The following is a 13,996-nucleotide window of genomic DNA, read 5'->3' on the forward strand; positions in this document are numbered from 1 at the left end:
GATTATGAAATTTTAAAGTTAAAATTTAATTTTCAAAATTTCCACTATTCTATTTGTAAAACCATATCAGTACTCAAAGCAAAATATCAAGGGATAATCAGTGAGATTTTGTAGATTACCAGTTACTATAATTCTACTTAGAAAAATTTAATTAGAAGAATAAACTATTAAAATATAGAATATATATGTTAAACTTCTAGGTATTTTAAAGGTAACCAAGTTCAAAATATCTAATTAGCCCAATGTCCTTTTCCCCATATACTTATGAGAACATAGCCAATTATCTTGAAAAAGGCAATTAAAATTACTATTAATAATCTTAATACTAAGATGTGTTATAATTCATTTGATAATTACATTTCCCACAAAGATACTGTCAACATAAACTGTGAAACTGTAGATCCATCCTGTTTACAAGTATCAGAGACAATATGCTCACTGTTCTGTTGTACTTAAACGCTGTATTGCAGTTTTTCTTAACAGGTAATGTGACATGAAACATGACTGATTTTATGCTTCATAACTTCCATTCTGATGTTTAACGCTAAAATTATATTTATGTACCACACATGTTAGAATACTATTTAAATATTTAAGCTAAGAAAAATATTATAGATGTTTAAAACCGTCATTACTCAGCTATGCAAACTACTTACATTTTCTGATTTATACAGCTAGCATTAAGGATATGGTCAAAGTGTTAATATTATATATTTTCAGAAATCTATTATGCACCAAAATACCAAGTCATAAAAGTAGGAAAAATCAAAAGACTACATTTCAACATTGACTCATGAGTTGTAAAATTCATCATTTATATTATTTATAATGATTTTTATAACAAGAAAAGGAACAAATGTAATTATTTTCATTTTAAAAGCATGCTTTAAGAAAAGGTACCATTTAAATGAAGCCAAAGTTTACATTATTTATTGCTATTTTCTTCAAAAACATGCATAAGAACAAATATTTCTCTAAGCACCAACGTAAATACAATACATGGTTCTGGCATATTTATTTCTTTGAAAAGGTGTTCTGACTCTTAGACAACATAAATACTAAGTAGTGTGGTGGTTGCCATGGTAACAAGTAAATAGGAGCATAAAATACATGCAATTTTTCAGATGTATCCACTTTTTCATAAATATGCATATTTTACAGGTAAAAGATTATTCAGCTCCTGCTGCAATTTCCCCTTCAGAGAAAGAAACATAATTCTTTGGAAATAAAAGATTATCAAGTAGCACAGGATCAGAAAGTTTTAAATGTTACAAGGAAAATCTTAAGGTTTAATGTCAATTTTCCAAAATCAAGTCAGAAAAAAAAACTCCTTTCATTCTCTATTATTTTAATGAACAGTATTCTTAAAGTAAGAGGAAAAGCACATAAATTTCCTTTCCTCCCAAGCATGAAATTTCCTTTTATTTTGCTTAAGTTTATTATTCACATGCATTAAAGGCAGCACTTGACCTTGGAAAGCTGAAAGCCCTATGGGTGAAAAGAAGCAGAAGTTTAATGCTAATCCAGGAGCTACTACTTGAATAATTATCTGAGAATCTTTATACCAATTTCAAAGTTATTTCCTTCCTCTTCTCCCCTTGTTAAAATGCAATTGCCTTCATACAGGTACCCTAAAAGACACAGTAAGTATACAGATAAAATCTTCTGAAATTTACACTTACAGCTTAAGAATGTTTCGCATGTATTTTATAGAGCTGGAGAAAAGCAATTATCTGAGACAAGATGTGAAATTTGAAATATACTGAAAGGTACTGGTAAGCCAACTAAAACAGAACAGAAAAATTACTAAACTATTACGAAGAAACAAAGCTTACAAATCTAATTAATAAATTTGAACTTTCAATTTGTTTAATCAACTATTTTGTAACATTCTCCTATGATGAAATAAAAAAAATTAAAGATCACTATGTAGGCAGGGTGCCAAATGTGAGGTGACAAAATACTGCTCTAGGGATCACCTTGTGCTCTCTCCTTGATAAAGAAGCCCTTTGCCATAACAGCTAAGAACTGAATAGTCTGCTGCAAGCAGAAAAACAATTAGAAACATCTATAGCATGCATATGCATGATTCTATTTTTATTAAAGAGAAGTAATTTAATTACATAAATGATGGAAATAATTGTCATTATAATTTTACTGATCATAGATTCTCTAATGTAAAAAATAAACAAATAGAATAGGCCCCCCTTATCCTCAGAGAATTCATTCTAAATTCCTCAGTGGGGGCCTGAAACCACAAACGGTACCAAACCCTATGGATGCTATTTTTCCTATGCATATATACCGAAATGTAATGCCAATGCCTTTTCCATCCTAACTAAGCACTTATCATGCACTGTGTCCAGAACTTTTGCAGTTTTAGCTATGACAGCAAAACTAGCATGTGCTTCTCTTTTCCCTTCTTCAAAATGTTACAGATAGAAAATTCATTTTTAGCCGGTCATGGTGGCTCATTCTTGTAATCCCAGTACTTGGGAGGCTGAGCTAGGAGGATCTTGCAGGTTCAAAGCCAGCCTCAGATACTTAGTGAGGCTCTCAGCAACTTAGTGAGACCCTGTTTCCAAATAAAATATAAAATAGGTCTGAGTATGTAACCTAAAGGTAGAAAGCCCCTGATATCCATCCCCAGTACCACACACACACACACACACACACACACACACACACAAAAAAAAAAAAAAACACGCCAGAAAGAAAATTCATTCTTATGATAGACTTTAGCAATTTCAGCAGACAATTTCTTTTCTTTCCTTATCAAATCAAGAATTTTCACTTTTGCACTTACAGGAAACACTTTTCTTTGGTATATGTGACTTACCAGCATCACCTCTGTTCTTTGAGACTGAGGTATGATAGAAGAAATAAAATCTTAGGTAGAAAAGAGACAAATTGGGGAGGAAAGAAAAATATAGTTTTTAAATCTGGAAAGGTCATAATGTCTAATTCCTATAGGGTGTGTCTTACGCAGAAACCTCAATGAACCCACACCACTAACCACACTGGCCCCTTTCTGCACCTGAGATTGCCGAGATGCTTAGTAAACAAAGGATCCATTAGGAGGAACAATGTCAGCCAAAACTCATCTGTTATAGGAAGTGAAAGTCCAGACCCCAGTCCAGTCATGTGTCCCTAGTCACCCCTCGCTCTAGGACTCCTATGAAAAAGGGATCCCAAAGGCCTCTCGAGCCTCTCAAGCTTTTGGGCCTCTCATGCTTTTGAGATGGCCAACATTTCCCCTGAATGTGTATCCTTACTTTACTTGAATTAAAACTTCTGCCTTTATCTTTGACTTCCACGTGTTAAAATTCTTTTCCCCACGGAAGCCAAGAACCTACAGAAGTTATCATGTTTTCCTATGACAGGACCATTAAGTGCAACCTAAATATAGGCATTACAATACTGCTGTGGCAGTCAATTTAAAAACCAAGGGAACTACTGAGAGACGAGTAAGTCGCATATACAACATGGACACATGGAAAAAGGGATGATTCATGTTCAGAGTGGAAAGGCATGAGATCACATCACCCTAGCAGAATGATATGCACTTTAAAATGTATGACCTGCTTATTTCTGGAATTTTTCATCTAATATTTTTTGACCATCATTAACTCTGTGTAAGTAAAACCATGGAAAATAAAACCATGCATAAGGGGGACTAATGTAAGTCCAAACATAATTGGATTCAATACGAACATGATAAAAAATTAGTAAGAAGTACTTCACTTGCCAGGCATGGTGGTGCATGCCTGTAATCTCAGTAATTGGGAGGCCAAGACAAGAGAAAAACAGGTCCAAAGCCAGCCTCAACAATTTAGTGAGGGTCTCAGCAACTTATTGAAACCCTGTTTCAAAGTAAAAAAATAAAAGGCTAGGAGTGTTACTCAGAGGTTCGACTGCCTCTGGATTCAATCCCTAGTACAAAAAAAAAAAAAAAAAAAAAAGATTGCCCTCAATGAACTCATAGTTAGATACTTAGCAACATAAAAGCTTTCCACTATTGTATTAAATTTCAATGTGCAAAAACTCATAATTCAATTAGTCATACCATTTCATATATTGGTAAAGTATAACTTAATTTCTTATCTACAATGTACAGTTAATCTCAAAACATATATCATCTTTTTAAATTGAGAGATCATTTAATAACACAATCGACCCAATAATCTTTGGAGATATCTTACACCCACCTACATTCAGCCATCCTTAGTATTCTAAAACAAATATTCAAGAATTTTTAAATAATTTTTAAAAATTGGTACATTGTAGTCATTTTGCGGGTCTGGGGATGGAACCCAGGGGCATTCGACCTCCGAGCTATACAGCCCCTGCCCTATTTTTTATTCTTTATTTTGAAACCGGGTCTCACTGAGTTGCAGAGGGCCTCACTAAGTAGCTGAGGCTGTTTGCGAACCACGATTCTCGGGTCTCAGCCTCCCGAATGCTGGGATTGCAAGCGTGCGCCACCACGCCCGGCTTGTAGTCATACATCTTAATGAAGTACAAGATGGTAGAGGCATACATGCACACAGCACACAGCACTCATTTAGCCCTTCCTCACATTCCACTGCATTCACTCCTCCCTCCCTCCTTCTCATGTTTGGCTTAGTGGTTAACTTTGATATGTTTGTGAATGTACATCATGTGCATTAGGAAATTTCCCTTTTTCCCTCTCATCCTCCTCAGGTTGCCTTATTTGCTCATCTATGGTTTCTCCATTTTAGTCTAGAGTTTCTCCTATGACCAATTTCCTCCATAGTTTCTGCATATTAGGGAGAGAATTAGATTTTTTACTTTTTGTAATCTCACTTAGCACAATGTACTCCAGTTCCATCCATTTCCCTACAAAGGTCATAATTTTGCTCTTTATGGCTGAGTAAAATTCCATTGTGTACATATCCCATAATTTTGTAATCCATTCATCTGTTGATGGAAATCTTGACTAGTTCCATACTATGGCAATCGTGAATTGTGTGGCTCTGAACACAGATACACATGCATTAGTTTGGTAGTTTGGTTTCCATTCTTTTGGGTAGATACCCAGAAGTGGTATTATTGGGTCATATGGGTGGTTCGGTTCATTCCCATTCTTCTGAGGATCCTCTATACTGTTTTCCAAAGTGGCTGCACTAATTTGCAATCCCACCAATAATGTATTATAGTTCCCACTTCTCCACACTCCTGCCAGCATTTGTTGTTGTTTGTATTTCTTTTCAGAAGTGGGGGTGAAAATCAGGGGAATTCTACCTCTGAGCTATACCCCTAACCCAAGTTTTTACTCTTTATTTTGAAACAGGGTAATTGAGTTCCAAAGGGCCTCACTAATAGCTGAGGGTGTCCATGAAACTTGATCCTCCTGTCTCAGCCTCCCAAATGCTGGGATTACAAGTGTGTACCACCATGCCCAGCTTGTTTGTATTTTTAATAATTGCCATTCTCACTGAAGATAGGTGAAATCTAAGGGTAGTTTTGATTTGCATCTCTCTGATTGCTAATCATGTTGGACACTTTTCATACATCTACTGACCATTTCAGCTTCTTTTCTTTTGAAGTGTCTAGTTCATTTGCCCATTTTTAAAATTGGGTTATTTGTTTTCTTAGCAGAGAGTTTCTTGAGTTTTCTGTATATTCTAGATATTAGTCCTCTATTGGAGGAGTAGCTGGCAAAAATTTTCTTCCATTCTGTCAACAATGTGTTGAGGTTCTTGATAGTTTCCTTTGTTGCACAGTTTTTACCTGTGGCCAACATATTCAAGCGTTGGACTTATGCTCTCTTCATTGAGCTTCAAGGTCTCTAGTCTGACTTCCAGGTCTTTGATCCATAATGAATTGACTCTTGCACAAGAGGAGAAAGTGAGGTTCATTTCCCTTTTTCTGCATATGGTTAAACAGTTTTTCCAGCACCATTTGCTGAGTTGTTGAAAAGGCGATTTTCTTTCCAGTGTATGTTTTTGGCCCTTTTTTCAAAAATCAATTGGTTATAAGTGTGGGGATTTGTTTCTGAGTCTTCTATTCTGCTCCATTGGTCTATGTATCTGTTTTTGTGCCAACATCATGCTGTTTTTATTACTATGGCTTTGTTTAGTTTAGTATAGTTCACTTTAGTATAGTTTGAAGTCAATTATTGTGATGCTTTCTGCATAGTTCTTGTTGCTGAGATCTACTTGGCTATTCTGGATTTTTTCGGTTGTTCCAAATGAATTTATGAACTGATTTTTCTATTACTGTGAGGAATGATGGGGTAATTTAATGAGTATTGCATTGAATCACTTTTGGAAGAATAAACATTTTGATGATACTTTCTGCCTATCTAAGAGAATGGAAGATCTTTCCACCTCCTAAGGTCTTTTTTTATTTTTTTTCAATGTTTTATAATTTTCTTTGTAGAGGTCTTTTACTTTTTTGGTCAAGTTTATTCTTAAGTATTTTATTTTTTGTGAGGTATAGTAAGTGGAAGTATTTTCTAGATTTCTTTTTCAGTGTATTTATGGTTGGTATACAGAAAAGCTTCTGGTTTTTTAAGATTGATTTTGTATCCAGACACTTTGCTGAATTTGTTGATCAGTTCTATATGCCTTTTGATTGAGTTTGTTGGGTCTTTTACGTAGATTATCATGTCATCTGCAAATAGTGAAAGTTTTTATTTTTCTTCTCCTATTTGTACACCTTTTATTTCCTTCTCTTGCATTATTGCTCTGACTAGAGTCTCAAGTACTGTATTGAAAACAAGTGGTGATAATGGACATCTTTGCCTTGTTTCTGTTTATAGGTGGAACTCACTCTCAAAATTTTTCTTCATTTAATATGATGTTGGCTGTGGGCCTGTTTTTTTTTTTTTTTTTTTTTGGTTTTTGTTTTGTTTTGTTTTTTGGTGGTTACTGGGGTTCCTGGAAACTGTTCTACATCTGGGCTACACTCCCAGACCTATTTTTTATATATACTTTTTATTTGGAAACAGGGTCTCTTAAGCCAGCGCAGCTGGCTTCGAACCTGCGTGATCCTCCTTTCTCCGCCTCCCAAGCACAGAGATTACAAGCATGCCCCACGAAGTCCGGCGCAAGCCTGCCTATTTTAAGTTGTCTTTATGATGATGAGATATGTTCCTTCTATTCTGATTCTCTGCAGTGTGTTGGATTTTATCAAATGATTTTTCATTGTTTAGTGAAATGATCATGTGCTTTTTGTCTTTGGTTCTGTTTATGTGGTGAATTACATGGGATATTCAAATTTCTGATGACTCAAAATGAAAGGCAGATGATGACAGCCCTCTAGGAGTGCAGGGGAAATGATCCCATCTGCACAGCCACTTTGCATGTAGAATGGATCAGGTTTAACAAAATCTTGAGAATTATGGTTTTCATTTTGCCAGCTGGGAGACAGAATGACTACTTCATTCTTACTGTGCTCCCCAATACATAATCAATCAATCAATCAATCAATCTCTCACTCTCACACACATTTATATGCATTTACAAAGTTGTATATGCTTAATGTATTTTTTCATTATTTGATAATATCACTTCTATTTTGAACTTTACAATTTCAGTAAATTTGTCAACTGAGGGATGGCCGCCTCCACACATTTTCACAATTTTGTCAATGTCTCACTGATTCAGTTAAAAGCAATGCAAATCAGAAGCTAGTACTTTGTAAAATTTTCCACCCAAGTGGCTTCAGATCTTATCTAGTACCTGCCCAAAAAAGGGCATTGGAATATAATTATGTCATACTTTAAATATTCAAAAAGTAAAATTTCCATTTTATTTGATAAAATATTTGTGTTAATTTTAATATAAAATATTTCCAACAGATAGTTTTAATTTGATGATAAACCATATGTAGGCAATAAACAGGAAGCATGCATAGTTATCCATAATACTGGAGATAGTACAGCAATGTGGTCCTCTAGCTTCCAGGTTTCTCAGAATGCAGAAAGACAATTCTCTAGAATCTGGTGCTTTGCACAGAATCAAACTGATTTTTACAGTTTTAGATAATATTTTTCTTAAATGCCTTATTCTTATGGATAATTTATAGCTTCAAGTCTGATGTTTGATATTTACTTGAAAATCTCAGCAAGGCTAAACTTCCAAGCATGAACAAAATAAGTATAGTGAATTGCTTGACATTTTGAGGAACCATAATAGGTTACCTGACCTCATTTGAACATTGAATAATAAGAAAAGTATTCAGTTTTCAGAACCTCGTATAAATAGAAATGTCTATGACTATGGGATTTGGAATTAGATAATCATCCTCTAAGTACATTATTACCTTTTTCTTTGTGGGACATTTAATTTAAACATTAGTAAGTCTAAAGAATAAATTAATATGCTGCTTAAATATTTGACTACTAACAGAACAGGTCACACAGAAGATGTAAGTACTGCAAAAGAAGAAAAAAGTCAATTTTTTGTTCTTCTTCCCTCCCACTCATTTACACTCTTTCCCTCTTCTTTCACTGTATTAAACTGATGGGGAAATATCCCTAGAGACTGGAAAAAGGAAAACATACCCATCTTTAAAACAAGGGGTAAACGATTTTGGTAATTTGACAGTTTAACCTAGGAACATGCAATAACAAATTAAACAATCAATTACTAACACCTAGAAGCACATGAAATACTAGAAAACAACAAAGTATCTGAAGAGCCAAATATGCCAGATGAACTTAGTATCTTTCTGTTATAGAATGACAGGTCACATTATCGTGTGAGATGTGAACAGTGTAATTTAGGTTTTACAAGCCTTTTTATTCCATTCCTCGATTCAGTAGGAAAAATGATTTATGAAGAAAGAAATGCAAAAATTGGCTTCAGTGCTACATCAATGGCTATTGAACCCAGGGACAGTATAGCTCCAAGCTATATCCCTAGCTCGGTCTTATTTTTTATTTTCATACAGAATCTCAGTAAGTTACTGAGGCTGACCTGGGATCCTCCTGTCTCAGTCTCCCGAGCGCACCACCATGCCCAGCACGCCTTTATGTTTTAGCTCTATCACATCAGGTCCCTCAGATCTCTGAAGCTTAAAACAATTTAAATCCTTAATTTTCTAACCAACCTGTTGCCCTTTCTTTTCCCAATGGTTCTTAAATGACTTGTTGATTCAACCAAGTGGTGGTACAATTGGGACAAGATATAAACCCAATTTATGTAGAAACTTTGAAAAGACGATGCTTTTGTGAAATGAATTAAAAGGATAGTCTATGGCCAGAGAGGCGATATAATTGTATTTAAGATATCAATACTTGCTTAAAAAGGCTTGAACCTTGAAGTTTTTGAAAAACAGCTGTTATTTGGTTAGAGAAAGAGGATAATGTAAACAAGATGTCTGAGAGAAGTCTCTGGTAGAGATCAGAGTACATAAGTACAGACTACATCAGGGTCTTAAGAAAATGGTTGTGATGGAAAGAGGCCCCAGTGGGGGAAAGGAAGTCAAACATTTGACTTGTATTAGAATATCAGGCAACAGATTACTCTGTGTTGGACAGAGCTGCCTATTGGACCAGAGAAGTGTTGTTCCCAACCTCTGTCACCATTTAAAAGAATAATTTAGAAATTTTAGAAAAAAAAAGATTGATTACCAAATCATTATTTGATCTTAACAGTTTTCCTGAGTCCAAATACCAGGAGGTATCAGGGAAGCCCCCATGATAGATGGGGAAAAGCTACTGAGACAGTTTGTACCAAGAAGGAAATGAAGAGGAGTCACTATCTCCAACCTCTCTCCTTCCAGATCTTAACACGAGGCAGTCACATTCTCCTCTTCCCCTCTTACCTTAGGAAATTACAAAATGTTTAGATTCCCCTAAACATACCTACATTATGACAAAGTTTTATAATTGAAACAATGTAATAAGGACAATAAAGTGAGAATATTTGTATTTATCAATTCAAGACCATAATCAATAATGTGTTTATTTTATAAACAAAATTAACTGAAGAAAATGGTCTTTAGCTTGGGGAGGCATGAAGGTAATGTCCTGTAATGTCAAAGACTATTGGAACTGAGTCAAAATGTTCAGGAATTTTGGCTTTAGATTTGAGCCAGACCTGGTGAAAATCTTAAACTTCCCTGGTTCATTTTTCCCATCTGTTTAAAACATGGTGATGGAGATATTGGTAGAAGAGAAACTCTAAAGTTCTTCTACCTCTAAAACTTTGGCCATTTTAAAGAATAACTTTAGCCATACATGGCGGTACATGCTTCTAATCTCAGTAATTGGGAGGCTGAGACAGGAGGATTGCAGGTTCAAGGCCAGCCTCAGCAACCAAGTGAGCTCCTACTGAGAGCCTGTTTCAAAATAAAAAAGTAAGCCAGGCGTGGTGGCACACACTTGTAATCCTAGTATATGGAAGGCTGAGGATCACAGGCCAGCCTCAGTAACTTAGTGAAGCTCTCAACAACTCAGTGAGACCCTGTTTTCAAATAAGAAATAAAATAAGTCTGGGGTGTAGCTCACAGGTAGAAAGCCCATGGGTTCCACCCCCAGTACCCCTAAATCTAATAAATAAATAATAAATAGATAGAATAAAATAAAATAGGGCTTAAGGTGTATCTTGGAGATAGAATGACAGTCCTCAGAGTTCAATTCCCAGTGCTAAAACAAAATAAAAAACAACAACAAAAAAAGAATTTTCATGAGTTTTCATTATGGTAGCAAAGGTAGTGTAACAGAAACTATTTGAGGCTTAAAGTCACCTAACCTAGGTTTCAAAATTGCCTCTGTCCCTTCCCAGTTTTATTTCCTTATGGGTAACTAGTATCTGCTTTACTTACCTTCTAGGATTGTTATAAGGGTCAGATGAGAAAATATAATATGAAAGTGTTTGTTAATTATAAAAGTTAGTTCACATTTTTGTATTTAGATTTGCCTCCTGAACTGCCCATGAAATAATTTTTGGACATGGTAGAGGTAGAATTTATTCCAGAGACTCTTGGTATCAAAGAAGATACCGCTAACTCCAACTTAGAAGTGTTTCCTGCTCTCAGCTCTTTTACTAAAAATGCCATGGCTGGACCACACAGGTTCCAGTAATTGAAGTGTGGATAGGTAATCTGCCATAGAAAAAGTATGTTAATAATTTCAAACCAACTCCTTTACAGGAAGAAGTGAGGACTTGGGCTAACAGTCAAGTAGGACTGTCAGTTGGTGATTGCTATTGTTTGAATGTGGTTTGTACCCCCAAAGATTCCTGTGTTAGAAGTTTGATTCTCAGGGTAGCAGTATGGAACCCCTAAGAAGTGGGGCCTTGTAGGAAGTCCTTGGGTGACTGAGCATGCCCTCAGAAAGGAATAAGGAGATAGTTCTCGTCAGAGTGAGCTGTTATAAAAGCTGGAGCCTGGTTCTTGAATCACCATCAGGCTTCCTGTCTGGAGATGTCATCTCTTACACACACACACTCCCACCATTGTGGTGCCACTGTGATGAGGCTTTCACCAGAACAGAGCTGATACTGGCACCATGGCCTTGCATCTGAAGGACCGCAGACTACATAAGCCTCTTCTCTTTCTAAAGTTATTTACAGCTGGGTATGTAGTGTATGCTTATAATCCCAGTATTTGGGAGACTGAGACAGGAGGATCGTAGGTTCATGTCCAGCCTCAGCTACTTAGTAAGGCCCTCTGCAACTTAATGAGAACCTGTTTTAAAATGAAGAATAAAAATAGGTTTGGAGGTATAGCTCAGAGGTAGAATGCTCCAGTGTTCAATCCCTTGTACTGCAATAAAATGGAAAGTTATTTAGCCTCGGGTATTTCACTATGGTAAGAAAAACTGACTAATGCAAGGTACAGAAGAAGTGAAAAGAAAAATAAAAGGAAATTGGTTGAGCTTTCGAAAGTATCAATTTAAAGGTTTGCATTAAGACAGATCATAAAACCAGCAGAAAAAAAGCTGAGAACACTTGGATCTTCATTCTGATTCTTTAAAATGTGTTATTTAGCCTTGGTCTATACATGAAGGAGATCCCTGTGGAGCAAAATCTTGGTAAATCATCAGATATAAAAAGAGTGAGTAATGCATTTGGAAAGCTTGGCCAGTAAAAAAAGATTATTAGACTGGGCTACTAAATGCTGGAGACTCAACCCCTTTTTCTAACAATTTCCTTTTTCGTTATACCTGACTTTTCCCTCAGTAAATAGGTAATCAGTTTCAGAAAGCTCTCAATTTTTGAAAACACAGAAAGTTTATGTGTACAGGCCTAGCACTTTTACTTTTAGTATATATAAAGGAGAATACATAAAACTGGATACAAAATAAAGGGAATGCTTTCTAAGCACCATATCAAAAAATAATTTTACTGATTGATAATGATTACGACATAGATTATGGCTTTCATCATAAATAAAGAGGCATCAAAGATGAAGTACATCTATAAAACATGGTACTCCACAAAACAAACCACAGAAAAAGGGTCAAAAAGATAGAACTAGACCAAGTCATGACTTCATTAGTGTAATAAAATTCAATTCATTAGGTATTGATTATCAGGTAATACTTATCACTAGAGAAATAACAAAATGAAAACCAAAAAACTTTGGTAAATTTGATCTAAATACATTCTTTTTTCTTTTTCTTTTTTCATTTTTTTGTTGTACTGAGGGTGGAACCCAGGGGCCTTCTACCTCTGGGCTATACTCCCAGAACCCCCTTTAGACAAGATCAGAGAAAAGGTTCCCCAAGCCACATATACTTTATTTGGAAACAAGGTCTCACTAAGTTGCTGAGAGCCTCATTAAATAGCTGAGGCTGGCTTCGAACCTGTGCGATTCTCCTATCTCAGCCTCCCAAGCACTGGGATTACAAGCGTGCGCCACCAGGCTCACCCAAATACATTTTTCTAATAACTTCAAATGCTTTAGCTTTGTCAATTCTCACTGTATTAAACATGATTATCTGGTTTCTGGGTCAACATTTGCTCAAAGTCCAAGACAGGAACCAAGTAACAAAACTTGCATCCTAATTATAAGATTAGCTTCATCTACTTAAGGCAAGAAACTGGGGAAATGGGAAATATTGTGTTCTAAGACCAAAATGACCATTACAGGGACCTAGAAAAATATCATTCCATATTTGGTTACATTTTATTTTGCCTCTTCATCTTTTTCAGCATTATTTGATCTATTTAAGATTAACATATGGATTATTTCTAATAATTGACATATTCAATATTATATATGTATTTCTCCATATTGACATATTCAATATTATATATGTAGATATATAATTAATAAATCAACAAAATTCATTGATATCTCACTTTCTAAAACAGATTATTAAAATCTCAAACTTAAATATAGGTTATATTAGTATGGAATAATCTCTCCTTTTCTTGTACTCAAATAAAAATACATTTAAGCTGCTCCAAATATAGAAAGAAACGAAAAATAATTAATATTCACAAAGAAATGTTCATAGAAAATAACACTGCAAATCAGGATTTACACTGCAAATAATTTTTAAATCTTAGAGTCTTTTAAATTAATATACCTGACTGCCTTTCTCTAATGTTCCTGCTTCACCTGCAGCACATCAGACAAGGTAATAATTTATGATAATCATATGAAAATATACAATTAATATTCATCACCTCTCATTCCTCATCACTTTAGATGATCAGTAATGCAGAGTGAAAATGCTGTCAGATTTCTAATTGCTTTGTAATGGGCTTGAAACAGGGAAATCATTAAAGGCAAACAATCTGTCATTTGTCTGTTACTTTAACTATCTATCACACCAAAAAACTCATTAAAGAAATTGCTAATGAGCTACAAAAGACTATACTCATGGTGCTTCTACAGTAGATTAAAAAGTAATACTATAAATTGCTTAAATATTTTTAAAATATGGTATTTTTGTGGAAATTCATGAGAAGACATCTATTCTTCATTTTATTTTAAGCTCTGTGCTTTCATTATTTTGGCATTTAATCCATCATTGTAGGAATTCTTTCAACATACAACACTTGCTTTT

The sequence above is a fragment of the Muscardinus avellanarius genome (assembly GCF_963383645.1).
Source record: "Muscardinus avellanarius genome assembly, chromosome: 1".
NCBI lineage: Eukaryota > Metazoa > Chordata > Mammalia > Rodentia > Gliridae > Muscardinus > Muscardinus avellanarius.